This window comes from Callospermophilus lateralis (genome assembly GCF_048772815.1).
Source record: "Callospermophilus lateralis isolate mCalLat2 chromosome 11 unlocalized genomic scaffold, mCalLat2.hap1 SUPER_11_unloc_1, whole genome shotgun sequence".
In the NCBI taxonomy this organism is placed as follows: Eukaryota; Metazoa; Chordata; class Mammalia; order Rodentia; family Sciuridae; genus Callospermophilus; species Callospermophilus lateralis.
In genome coordinates this window covers 225,321-237,660 of record NW_027510153.1, presented here as the reverse complement: position 1 = coordinate 237,660, position 12,340 = coordinate 225,321, and the positions used below count along the sequence as shown (strand labels likewise).

General features: G+C 57.6%; 2 pseudogenes; both read left to right on the top strand.

Annotated features, from left to right (window-relative positions):
• Nucleotides 1-260: 260 nt before the first annotated feature.
• LOC143385928 (myeloid cell surface antigen CD33-like) lies at nucleotides 261-6,834 on the top strand (annotated as a pseudogene).
• A 1,679-nt stretch (nucleotides 6,835-8,513) lies between these two features.
• On the top strand, nucleotides 8,514-10,445 carry LOC143385927 (myeloid cell surface antigen CD33-like; annotated as a pseudogene).
• The last annotated feature ends 1,895 nt before the right edge of the window (nucleotides 10,446-12,340 follow it).

The following is a 12,340-nucleotide window of genomic DNA, read 5'->3' as shown; positions in this document are numbered from 1 at the left end:
TCTCTGGGCCCTGGAGGTGGGGTTTCCACCCATTCTGTGTAGAAGGGCAAGTTCCCCTGGAGGGCAGGCCTGAGATTCCTCTTCTGTCATTGCCCAGGCCTCGGCCCCTCCCCAGCTTCCATGGGTCCTGCAGCTTCCCCTCCACAGGCTCTCGCTGCTCTGCTCAGTCCCAGGAGCCCAAAACCCTCTGCCTCCCGATGCTGTGGCTACTGCTGTCCCTGCTGTGGGCAGTGAAGGGGGCCTGTGCAGAGGGACCAGGGATGGGACACAATGATGGCCCTTGGCTTCCCCCCGGGTGCCTGGCTCAGGATCCGGGATCCAGTGTGGAGATGCCAAATTCCATGAGGGTGCAGGAGGTTCTGTGTGTCCTGGTGCCCTGCAGCTTTTCCTGCCCCGGCTCAGGGAGTGGCCCGGTCTCTGGCTACGGGTTCCGTGCAGGGGCCAATACAGACCATGACTCTCCAGTGGCCAACAACCACCCTACTTGGAGAGTGCAGAAGGAGACCCAGGGCAGATTCCTCAGAGGTCCTCGGGGACCCAGGAACCAACAACTGCTCCCTGAGCATCAGAGACACAGTACTCTGTGCATCTGACAGTGGCATGTGACAGTGACAGTGGCCTGTACTTCTTTCAGATGGAGAAAGGAAGGTTTAAGTGGAGTTATTGTGCAAACCAAGTCTCAGTGCATGTGACAGTATGGCTCCAGCTCTGGGGCAGCCTAGGGAGGTCACAGGACAGGGGTGGGTGGGACCCTGCCCTGGGGGAGTGGGGCTCAAGCATTAGAGGCTCAGCGAGCAGCTGGGTCAGAGCCTGAGCTTCTCTCAGGGCCCCACCTCCCACCCTCCCTACTGACCCTGCCTGTTGCCCTCTGCTCACCAGCCCTGACCCACACCCCTGACATCCTCGTCCCTGGGGCCCTGGAATCTTGCCATCCCAGCAACCTGACCTGCTCTGTGCCCTGGGCCTGTGAGCAGGGGACGCCCCCCACCTTCTCCTGGGTAGGGCCCTCTCTGTCCTCCCTGGGCCCTAACATCATCCACTCCTTGGTGCTCATCCTCACCCCGTGGCCCCAGGACCATGGCACCAACTTCACCTGTCAGGTGAAGTTCCCTGCAGCTGGCGTGACCACAGAGAAAACAATCCAGCTCAATGTCACCTGTGAGTAATTGGACAGAACACCTAAATTCCTGGGGGTTTGAGGGGCAGGGAAGGAGGCTTGGGTCCCAGGGCTGAGGACAATTATTGTTCATGTTCTGGGGACCTAGTTGAGTCAGGGACCTTGGAGGGCACAGGCCTTGTCCCTCTGTGTGTCTGTGGTCATGGGGTGGGTGTGGGGAGTGCTGCTTCATCTTCAATCCAACTAAAAGGGGCAATAAACCACCTTCCTGTCCACATGCTGTAGAGAACCCTGCAGTCAGTGTCTCCCCAGGGGCTGGCCCAGGCAGTGGGGGGGCCTCACTGGGGCTGGGGAGCAGGGCCACCTCAGTTCAGGGCAGAGCTGGGTCCCCCTCATGCTGGACTAACCTGGTGATGGAGCCCCTTGTTGGGGAATCCAGTGACCACTCCTCACCCTCAGCCCCACCACTGCCTTGAGCACCTGTCCCCACCCTCTCTGGCTTCCTGGAACTCTAGCACCTGCCCCTCACCCCACAGGGACAGGGTGACACTCTCATAGCAGAACTGGGCTTCGCAGGCCCCCTCCCAGTCTCCTTCTGGAACCACCTCCAGCCTCCTCTTCTTATTCCCCAACAGCTTTGATCTAAGTGCTTGTGGGAGGAGGCACCGTCCAGGGAATACGTAGAACACACACAGCAGGCTGTCCCCAGAGCCTAGGTCCCTCCCAGAAGTGACCAGTGTCCATGAAAGCTGATCTGAGCCTTGGATTGTCCACCTGAGGACTGAGAGGTCACTGCATGTCAGTAGCACTGAGGATCCATGTTCCTGGTGGTGTCCCACTGCAAGGAGGGACCCTGTTCTGTGGACAGCTACCACCAACTGGCCGTCCTGGCTCTGACTCCATTCAGCCCAGAGGATTGAGCAGTGGATGGTCCTGAGTCTCCGTCCACAGCTGGGTGTGCACGTCAGTGAGCTCAGCTCCTAAACGCAGAGACACCTAGGTCCCAAGCTCTTCTCATTCTGGGAGCATGAGCAGGTGCTTCTCCCCTCAGAGTGGAGACAGTAACTCCCACCAGTGAGGGGCCAGTGAGGGTGTCCACCAAGCTAGGGTGTGGAGGACCTCCTGTCTGGTTTTGCTTCTGGTGCTGGGGATTGAACCCAGGGCTCACGACCTACTCACCACTGAGCGACACCCTCTACTCCTGGAAGAACCCTTGGATCTCTGCCCATGTCAGGTCAATTTCAAATCTCCCTGTAGTTTATAAATTTACATCCACACATTTTTATTAAGTTAAAATCCACACAGTGTCAAACCCACCACAATACACTTTACACTAGACATGGCATCTTGTGCCTGTGCAGTGATGTGACCCACAACCTCTGTGAATTCCCAGAACACTTTTATCACCCCAGAAGGAAGCCCTGCACCCATGAAGCAGGTCTCCTCCTCTGGCCAACACTAACCTGATCTAGTCTCTGTGGATTTGCTCTCTGGACGATGCTTAGAAATGGAATCACACAAAAGTGGCTTCTGTTCTGGCCTCATTCACCAGACAGTGATTTAAGGTTCTTCCCTGTAACACAGAGTAGCACTGCACTCCTTCCCAAGTGTCCAGTATCTATTGTGGGCAAGACTGTGTTTGCTCATCCATTCACAAGTTGATGGACAGGAGGGCTGTTCCCTCCCTTTGGTCATTATGAACATTGGCTGGGAGGGCTGGTGTTTTTCTTTGAGTAAGGGTTTCCTGTTCCTGGGGTATAACCTGCAGGTGTAACTACCAAGGCTCTTGTCACTGTCCCTGTGTCAGGATGACTGCCCCTCCCCCAGCGTCAGACACTCTAAATCCCACCAGCATTGTCCACGCGTCCTGAATTCTCCACACTCTTACCAACACAGGGATTTTCCTTTGTGCAAACTGTGCTCTGCTGTGGGTGTGAAAGGGACACTCACTGCAGCTTTGATTGGCATGAAGGTTCCTGTGGAGGGAGATGGGAACATTTTCCTGTACGAGTGGTCATTTGTAGGTCCCTTCAGAGGGGGTGTTTTCAAATTCCGGGATCCTGCTTTAGCCTGGGTGTTTGGGTCCTTGGTCACTGGAGCCCTAGGAGGGTTTTCCACATACTGGACAATGACCTGTCCACCCCCAACCCTGTGACTGGCCACTCTGTGCTCCAGTTCTGTGTGTTGTCTCTTCATTTTCTTGATGTGAAATCGATTAACGAAAGACTTCCTTGTACAATGAGGAAGTTATGTCCTGTGTGTCCAGCTGCTGTTCAGTCAGGGCCTGCGGGGAGGCTTGGGCTGATGGCCCCACACTAGGGTTGGAGGAGTCCTGGAGGAGCCATGTCCATGGCCTCAGGTGGGAGCAGGGACTCGGGTTGTGGATTAGCAGGTGACTCTGGCCTTGTCCACTTTTCTGCAGGGAGGTCAGGACCCATGGCCCAGGTGGTCCTGGTGGCCATTGGGAGGTGGCTGTCAAGATCCTGCTCCTCGGACTCTGCCTCATCTTGCTCAGGTCAGCACAGCCCAGAGGTGGAGAGGAGGTGTGGGCAGGGCAGGCATCTGGCACTGAATCCCAGAGTCCCAGATTGGGGGACCCAAGGGGTCAAGAACGAGAGCCAAGGACTCTGCCTGGGCCATGGACCATCGCTGTCTGTCCCCAGTTCTGGTCCAATGTGGGGGGAAGTGGGTCTCATCAAGGAGGTCTTCAGGCCAGGCCTCCTTGGCTTCCCTTAGTCACCTCCAGCCCCCTGACAGGGGACAACATAGGCGACCACTGCCCACTGCACCAAGCTGCCCTCCTGAAGGCCCTGGTCTCTTCGCTCAGAGTGAGGTCCTGCAGGACGAGGGCAGCTAGGCCAGCAACGGGCGAGGAGCTTGCAAATGCTGTCACCAGTTAGTCCCAGGTCAGTGATGCAGTGTCTCAGCATGCCACATGCCCAGGGACACCTTCCCTCTGATGTCCACAGGTTGGCCAGCTCCACCATGAGCTGTCCCTCCTGTCTTGAAGCCCACCTTCCTGCCTGGGTCCCCTGTGACCCTGGCTCAGGGCCCCGTCTCTACAGCAGAGCCAGGTGGGTCCCCACATTGGCCTTGCTGAACTCCCTGGTCCCCTCAGCACCTGGCCATTCTCCTAAGCCTGGCCTTCCTCATGTCTATTCCCCCTGAACCTGGTCACTTGTGGTCCTCGTCTCTCCTGCTCACTGTGTCTGGCTCAGCTCCTGCCATCTGTACCCCGTACCAGCCTCTAGAGTGTGCCCACTTCCTCCATGGCATGACCAGCTGTGTGCCCTCCATGGACGGTGACAGGAGAACAGGGGACCCTGGACAAGAGGGCCTCACAGGGCCGTGCTGTGGACTCTCTCCCAGAGCCGTCCTCCCTCCTCTGCAGACCCCCACACCCTCAGGGCCAGGCTGCTGGGGTCTGGGACTTGGCAGGCACAGACCCTACTCCTGACATGCAGCTCCGCCCCCTCCTGCCTCTGCACGTCTTGGTCGTCCTTCAGCTCCAGGCGTGTGTGTGTGTGTGTGTGTGTGTGTGTGTGTGTGTGTGTGTGTGTGTTTTTGAGGTTCCTGCAGGTGTTGGGGGTAGCGTCCACCCGTGATTAGGGCTGTGTCGTCACTGATGTGGAGGTCCTCCCTGTCCCAGGGTCTCCCTGGGAGCTGCCATCAAGCAGCCGTCCTTGCAGAGGTGGCAGGAATGGAAACAATCATAAACAGTGGGCGAGGACACATGGCACTGACGGGCGTCTGTCGGAGGTGGTGCAGGGGGCAGCTGGTGGCAGGCGGCAGGCTCTGGGGCCATGGCTATGGGTGGTGTTTAGGCAAAGCCGGTGGCGGGGGGGTGGTGACGGGCTGGGGTTCCCTGAGGAAGGGACCTGGGAAGGGGTACAGGGAGCAGTGTGACATGGCTCAGACCAGAGACCACCGCTGTGTTCTGTGGAGTGACTGGGCACAGAGGGGGGCGAGAGCAAAGGTGGGAGGATGCAGACTGGCCCTGCAGACTAAGCCCCGGACCCAGGGCCTGCGAGGATAGCAGGCCCTAGGTGCACGTGGCATTAGCAGGACCCTGTGCTTCTGTGGTTGTTGGCCAGAGTGGGTCCTGGGTGCCCAGAGAAGGGAAGGGAACACGCAGCCTCCTGAGGAGCTTGGGAGGAAGGACCAGGCAGGGTGTGGGGAGGATGCACTGGGAAGAGCTGGAAGGTCAGAGTGTCCAGGGATGTGGTCAGTGGGGAGAAGGGCAGGGGTGGTGGGAGCATGCTTCCCTGAGTAACCAATGGACTCAGAGGGGCAGGGCTGTGGGAGGAGGGGGGTTCTGAGATGCACCTGGCCCCACAAGGGATCCTGGGAAGGGAGCTGCCTGCACCCTGGGAACAGAGGAGAGAATCCACCTTTGGATGTCACACTGTGTCACTGGGGAACAGTGAGTCACCTGGGTAGGTGGAGAAGAAGCACAGCTGTCCTTAGTGACCTTCACTGCTGTCCCCGACCAGTGCCTGCAGCTGAACTAAGGTCACCATGTGAATTTGCAGGGACCCAAAATAAAACACAGACACAACTGACCTTCACACAGGCTTCAGGACAGTGGGGGGGGTGGGGGAGAGAGAGAGAGGGAGAGAGGAGGAGGGAGGGAGAGGGAGAGAGAGCAGGAGAGGGAGAAAGGGAGGGAGGGAGAGGGAGAGAGAGAGAGGGAGGGACAGAGGGAGGGGGAGAGAGAGGACTTCAGAAGTCAGCTTTTATGTGGGCGGATACTTTGCTTAAAAAGTTCTATCCATAAAAAGGCAGAAGGGGCAGGGATACCAGGGATGAGGTGAGTGGAACCTGTTCATTGTGCTGTGATCCCATGTGTCTTGTTCAGTTTTTGTCACCTGTGCTTTGGGGTTACCCAGGAAATGATACCCCTGCCATGGCCATGGTCATGACGCTGTCCCCATGTTCCCTCCAGCATGTGACAGCTCCAGGTCTCACATTGGGGCCTTCCACCTGTTGTGGTGGCCTTTGTGCAGGGGGAGGATCGTGGGCAACAGCAGTTCCAACACAGCGATGGGGACGGGTGTGGAGACTTCACTGGAGAAAGTTCAGGAAACCTGGAAGGAGGGGCGGGCTGGAAGTACAAGGCATCTAGAAGAGTTTGGTTGCAAAAAGGGATACACAAATGCCTCTGGGGACAGAGGGCTTTTCTTGGATCCTGCTCCACACCCTCCAGAGCTGCCCTGTGAATCCCCTCCATGTGCCCATTGATCTGTGATGGACATGGGGGGGACAATTCCCACACTGTCTCTGCAGAGCTGGGGCGGGGTCCACCCCTGCTTCTCCCAGGGTGTAGCCTGGATCCCTGGCTGCCGCCCCCCAGTGTCTTCCTCTGCGGATGCCTGGTCTCCTGCCCTAGAACATGTGCCTCCTCTCCCAAAGAGAGACCCCGTGATTGGATTCAGGCCCCCACTGGATAATCCTGGATGATCATCGCTACTCAAGGTCATTACCCGATATCATCTGCAAACCCTCTTTTAACAGCAAATATCTACAGCTTGGTGGCTAAGGCCTGGGCCTCGTTGGATGTCTCCCTTCAGCCCACAGCCATGTCCTGTGACCTTCTGCTCCTGGAGTGGCCCCCTGTCCTATGTTCCTGACCTTTGCTCGGCTTTTCCAGCCCCAACACACTAGTGGGCTCCTGGTGTGCAACACCCAAGCTGGGGAACAGGGACCTGCTCTGCTGATGAGGTCATTCAAGGGGGAGAGAAAAAGTCACACATGAGAGGAAACCCTGGGACTAGGGCATGCTTGTGTCCAGAGCATGTCAAGGTGGACCCTCTGGGATGGGGCTGGAGCTCAGTGGTGCAGTGCTGGCCCAGCATGTGTGGGGCACTGGGTTCAATCCTCACAGAAGAACCTCAAAACCAGGCCATCTACAAATGACAAGTAACAAAAATGGTCCCTACCTGATTGATAAATGGTCTCTCTGTAAGGAAATCACACATGGCTGTGCAAAACACTGGGGAAAGGACTTGGAGACATTTCTCCAAGGAATACAAATGGTGCCTAGCATGAATATGTGCACACACACCACCATCAGGAGTAACCAGTGAAGTGCAACCCCAAACCTCCACGTCACCCTTCACGCTGCACCTGTTAAATACGTGCCCCTCACACCCATCATGAGGTTCCTATTTTAAAATGGGCAATGCTAGTGAGGAGGAGGATGTGGGGCTGGAGGCTTGTGCTCTGTGCTGAGAAGGAGAAAGGGGGCACCCACTGTGGAGGGCAGCGCCGCTGTTCCTCAAAAGACCAGGAACAGCTGATCTGGTCACCAGAGGTTCCACTGTGACCACCCCTAGGGAACCCACACAGACCTGGGAGGCAACGTGTTCACCCCAGGGTCACTATGGCAGCATTCACTGTAGCTAAGGGGAAGTGGCCACCTGTCCCCAGCAGCTGCTGGAGCAACCCAGCCTGCCCTAACCTGCAGGGGAGGAGGACCTACAGGAGCCTCAGCAGGGTGCCCCCTGAGCACAGAAGGCCAGGCACAGGGGACAGCACCATCTCCACTGAGGGGGCCCTGGAGCAGGAGAGTTCACAGGGGAGTGGGGTCTCCATGGCGGGGCCCCAGGAAGAGGCCTCCACTGGGCACAGAGAATCCAGGGCCAGTCAGTGAGGAGAAGCTGCTCAGCAGCCTTGGCCTGTGGGGCTGGAGACTGCAGCCAGGGGTGGTGTGTGACCTGCTCCAGGGGAATACAGCGACCAGAGGGGGAGGACCGTGGACTGCAGTGGATCAAGTCCAGCTGTGTGTACCCAGGAACAGGGCCTGAATCCCACCTTCTCCTGCTCCAACAGAGCTCCAATGAGAGGACAGTGAATCAGTAGAAGAGCCCAGTGGGTGGGGGAGGGGACAGGTGGAGGACAGAGGGAGGGGACACAGCACTGGGACTGAGTGGAGCCAGTCACCTTCCCTGCCCAGATGAAGGTGTCCCAGTGACCCTGCTCTCGGACACAACTCTAACGCACCAAGGAAACCTTCACAAAGGAACAAGGATGGTTAACATGACATAAGTTTAGGGACACCCTGGTGGCCCCAAATGCTAGAGAGGACCTGCAGCCACTAAAGCTCCCCAAGACTGCCAGCAGGACAATGAGCGGTACCGCCATGTGGAGAGGAGTTGGCAGAGTCACCTAAATGGGAACCTACACTCTTGCCAGGGATCCAGACAACCTCTCCCAAATCTTTATCAAGTGACATGGGGACTCTACTCCACAAAATAAGTGGCTTGTCCTTGTGTTTCTATATTTAGAGCAGCTTTCTGTCACTGTCACCAGGCCTGACAGCAACCCCACCATCACCTGGAAGCCACGTGGGTGGGCCCGTCATGAAAGAAGCCTCTGCAGACACAGCCAACCCGCGATGACCCTGGAATATGTGGAGCCAGGAAAGTGGAGCAGACCTGAGCCCCTGCTGCATCTGGTCCTCGTGAGCCACTGGGGCTGTCTGGAAACCTGAAGTCCCTCGGGGGCCACTTCACAGTGAGAGGCAGACTAATGTGGAAGTGCCAATATGTGTCACAGGAAGTCCCCAAATGGCCCCCGTGCTCACCCAGCAGGCAATACTCTTGGGAGAGAAGCCCCTCAGCTCTGGTTGAGGACACTGCCCCCTCTCTGTGCCTCCTGAGGACACCGCGTGGCCCTGTTCTAGAGGGTCACTGACCTGGTGTCTGCACTGGACACTGGAAACAGCTCTGTGCCCTATTGAACCCCTCCCTCATGCTACCAAGGCAGGTGGCCGACTTCCCAGCACCTGTGGCTCTGGAGCAGGCAACTGAGGCCTGAGCTCCTAGGTGGGCCGCCCCAGGTGGGGACTGGGTGGCAGCCTCTTGTGGCCTCACCAGCAGTGCAGGGAGCCCTGGTGGTTTGCACAGAGTGTTTGGCTGGCTGTGTCCCTCTGCCTTTCTTGTGCTCAGACGCGGCCCTACAGGGTCCCTCCTGCAGGACTGACCACTCCACGGAATGACACTTGTCTGGCCCCAGGTCCAGGCAGGAGTTGGCCAGCTCCTGGTGTGACCAGAACACACAGAAAAGCCCCTCAGGTGGGAGGACTCAGAACCCTGCTAGTGTCACACGCTTCCAGTGTCCCTAAGGCCCTGGTCCCAACTCAATGTTCCAGGGAAGTACCCAAGACGGGGGCAGAGCCTAGTCTCCTCACTCCTCTGCACCTCTCTGGCAGGCTTCTGGGTCTCTGGCTGTGGGGTTTCCCTCCTCAGCACAGAGCAGATGGACTGCAGTGGTGAGCAGGTCTGAGGTTCCTCTGCTGAGAACCACCCAGGCCTCGGCCCCTCCCCAGCTTCCGTGGGTCCTGCAGCTTCCCCTCCACAGGCTCTCGCTGCTCTGCTCAGTCCCAGGAGCCCAGGACTCTCTACCTCCTGATGCTGCAGCTGCTGCTGCTGCTGTCCCTGCTGTGGGCAGTAGAGGGGGCCTGTGCAGAGTGGCCGGGGAGTGTGCCCCGTGATGACCCTCAGCATCCCCAAAGGCGCTCCCTTCAGGATCCAGAGCACAGCGTGGCTGTGCCCAAGTCCTTGACGGTGCAGTAGGGTCTGTGTGTCCTGGTGCCCTGCAGCATCTCCTATCATGACTCAAGGAATGGCAAAGTCTTTGTCTCCTGGTTCCGTGCAGGGACCAATACAGACCACGGCTGTCCTGAGTAATGAGACCCAGGGCAGGTTCCGCCTCCTCCTAGACCCAGGAACCAACAACTGCTCCCTGAGCATCAAAGACACCAAGCGCAGTGACAGTGGCTCCTACTTCTTCAGGTTGGAGAAAGGAAAGTTTAAGTGGAATTATTGTGACAAGATGGTCTCAGTGCATGTGACAGGTAAGACTCCAGCTATGGGGCAGCCTCAGGGAGGTCACAGGACAGGTCTTGGTGGGACCCTTCCCTTGGGGAGTTGGGGGTCAAGCATTAGGGGCTCAGGGAACAGCTGGGTCAGAGCCTGAGCTTCTCTCAGGGCCCTACCTCCCACCCTCCCTACTGACCCTGACTGTTCCCCTCTGCTTATCACCTCTGACCCACACCCCTGACATCCTCATCTCTGGGACCATGGAGTCTTGCCATCCCAGCAACCTGACCTGTTCTGTGCCCTGGGCCTGTGAGCAGGGGACGCCCCCCACCTTCTGGGTAGGGCCTTCTGTGTCCTCCCTGGGCCCCAACATCATCCACTCCTCGGTGCTCACCCTCACCCCGTGGCCCCAGGAACATGGCACCAACTTCACCTGTCAGGTGAAGTTCCCTGCAGCTGGTGTGGCCACAGAGAGAACCATCCAGCTCAATGTCACCTGTGAGTAATGGGCCAGGACACCTGGGTCCTTGAGGCTGTGAGGAGCAAGGAAGGAGGCTTGGGTCCCAGGGGTAGGAACACTTTGTGTCCATGTCCTGGATACTTGGTTGAGTCAGGGACCTTGGAAGGCACAGGCCTGTCCCTCTGTGTGTCTGTGGTTATGGGGTGGGTGTGGGGAGTGCTGCCTCATCTTCAATCCAATTAAAAGGGGAAACAAACCACCTTCTTGTCCATGGTGCTGCAGAGAACCCTGCTTCAGTGTCTCCCCAGGGGCTGGCCCAGGCAGGGAGGGGCCTTCCCAGGGCTCTTAGTGCTGTGCTGTCTGAGCCAGGCTGGTTGACACCTAGCTTCCAGGTGTTGGAATACTGGAGAGGCCACGGGTCCCCCCAGGAAGCCCCTGTCAGGCCTCCATCCCCAAGTATCTTCCTATAAATGCATAAGGACATTTGGGGTGACCAGCAATTAGCTCTTTGCATATCTCAAAGAATTTTCTGTTTTTTTTTTCAATCACTGATGCCTTGGGGACATTTGAAAAATGGTCTTTATATTTCAGAGGAAATGAAGTTTCACTGCAAAATCAAGTGACAGATGCAGAGATTTCCCATACACCAGCCCCCGTGTGTGTGCACCACCTCCTGAGTTGTATGATGTCATGCTCCAGAGTGGGTCATTTACTATAATCCACAAACCTATGTGGACACGTCACTGTCACCTGGAGTCCTCACTTCTCGGCAGGGCCACCCTTGCAGTCGTATGTTCTCTGGGATTTGACACCATAATACAGTCACATAGAAGAGCCCTTGAAACATCACTGGGACTTTCTTGCTTTTCCTGTCAATCCTTCCTCCCTTGGCCCTGACCTCTGCCCAGAGATCAGCACCACAGCCTGTTCCCATCGGCATTGTCATCTGGTCTCTTCACTGGACAGTGAGACCCCAGGGCAGTAGTGGTTCCCTTATGAGTCCTCCTCAACTGTGGACCTCCACTGCCCAGGGACACCCCGACTCCAGGTGTTGAGGTCCTGGGAGTCTGCCCAGATCTGACCCAAGGCCTGACATGGATTTCCTGCTCCACCCTGCTTCTTGTCCCTTCTGTAGGCCCAGGGAGCCCTCTGACCCTGAGTGACAAGGCCAGCAGAGACCAGGACAGGAGACTAGGGAAGAGGGAGGGATGAGGTCCGTCAAGGTCTTGCATCTTCTCTGTCCCCATCCCTGTCTCTAATGGAAAGTCCTTGTCCCCCATAGCTTCATGGTCCCACTGTGACCAGGTCTGGGGTCTGTGGCATGGAGACCCTGGGTGGAGAGAGACTGGGGTCCCAGGTCTGGGCAAGAGCCTGGGTGGACAGGAGGCACAGGGTGAGCTGTGTTCTTCCTTCTAAGGTTCCTGACAGGCTGACGTCTTCTGAGGAGTGGGAAGACTTAGGGGCTGAACCCACGTGGGAGGTGAGGGCCCCCGAGTGCTGAAGAGGAGGGGACACATGCCTGGTTACCAAGAGTGGAGGTCACCCCAAGTCTCTTCTCTCTGCAGGGAGTCAGGGGACAAACGCAGCAGCATGAGTGGTCTGGGGGGCCATCAGGGGGGCTGGTGTCATGGCTCTGGTGGCCCTCAGTCTTTGTCTCATCTTCTCCATTTGAGCCCCAGCCTGGGGTCGGGGATGGGTCGGGGTGGAGAGGGGGGATCCAGGGTTGGAGGGACCTGGAGGGGTTCTGAGGGCTTGGGACCAAGGTGGGGTATAGTGAAGTTGAGGACCCAGGCTGAAGCCTCTGGGAAAGCCTGTCCCCTCCCAGCTCCAGCCTCAGATGCCCAGGAAGCAGGGTGGAGAAGGGACCTTGTCACAAAGTCCTATGGTAAAGACCACCAGTTGACCGCTGACCTAAACCTGCCATAGTCACGTACTAAAGGG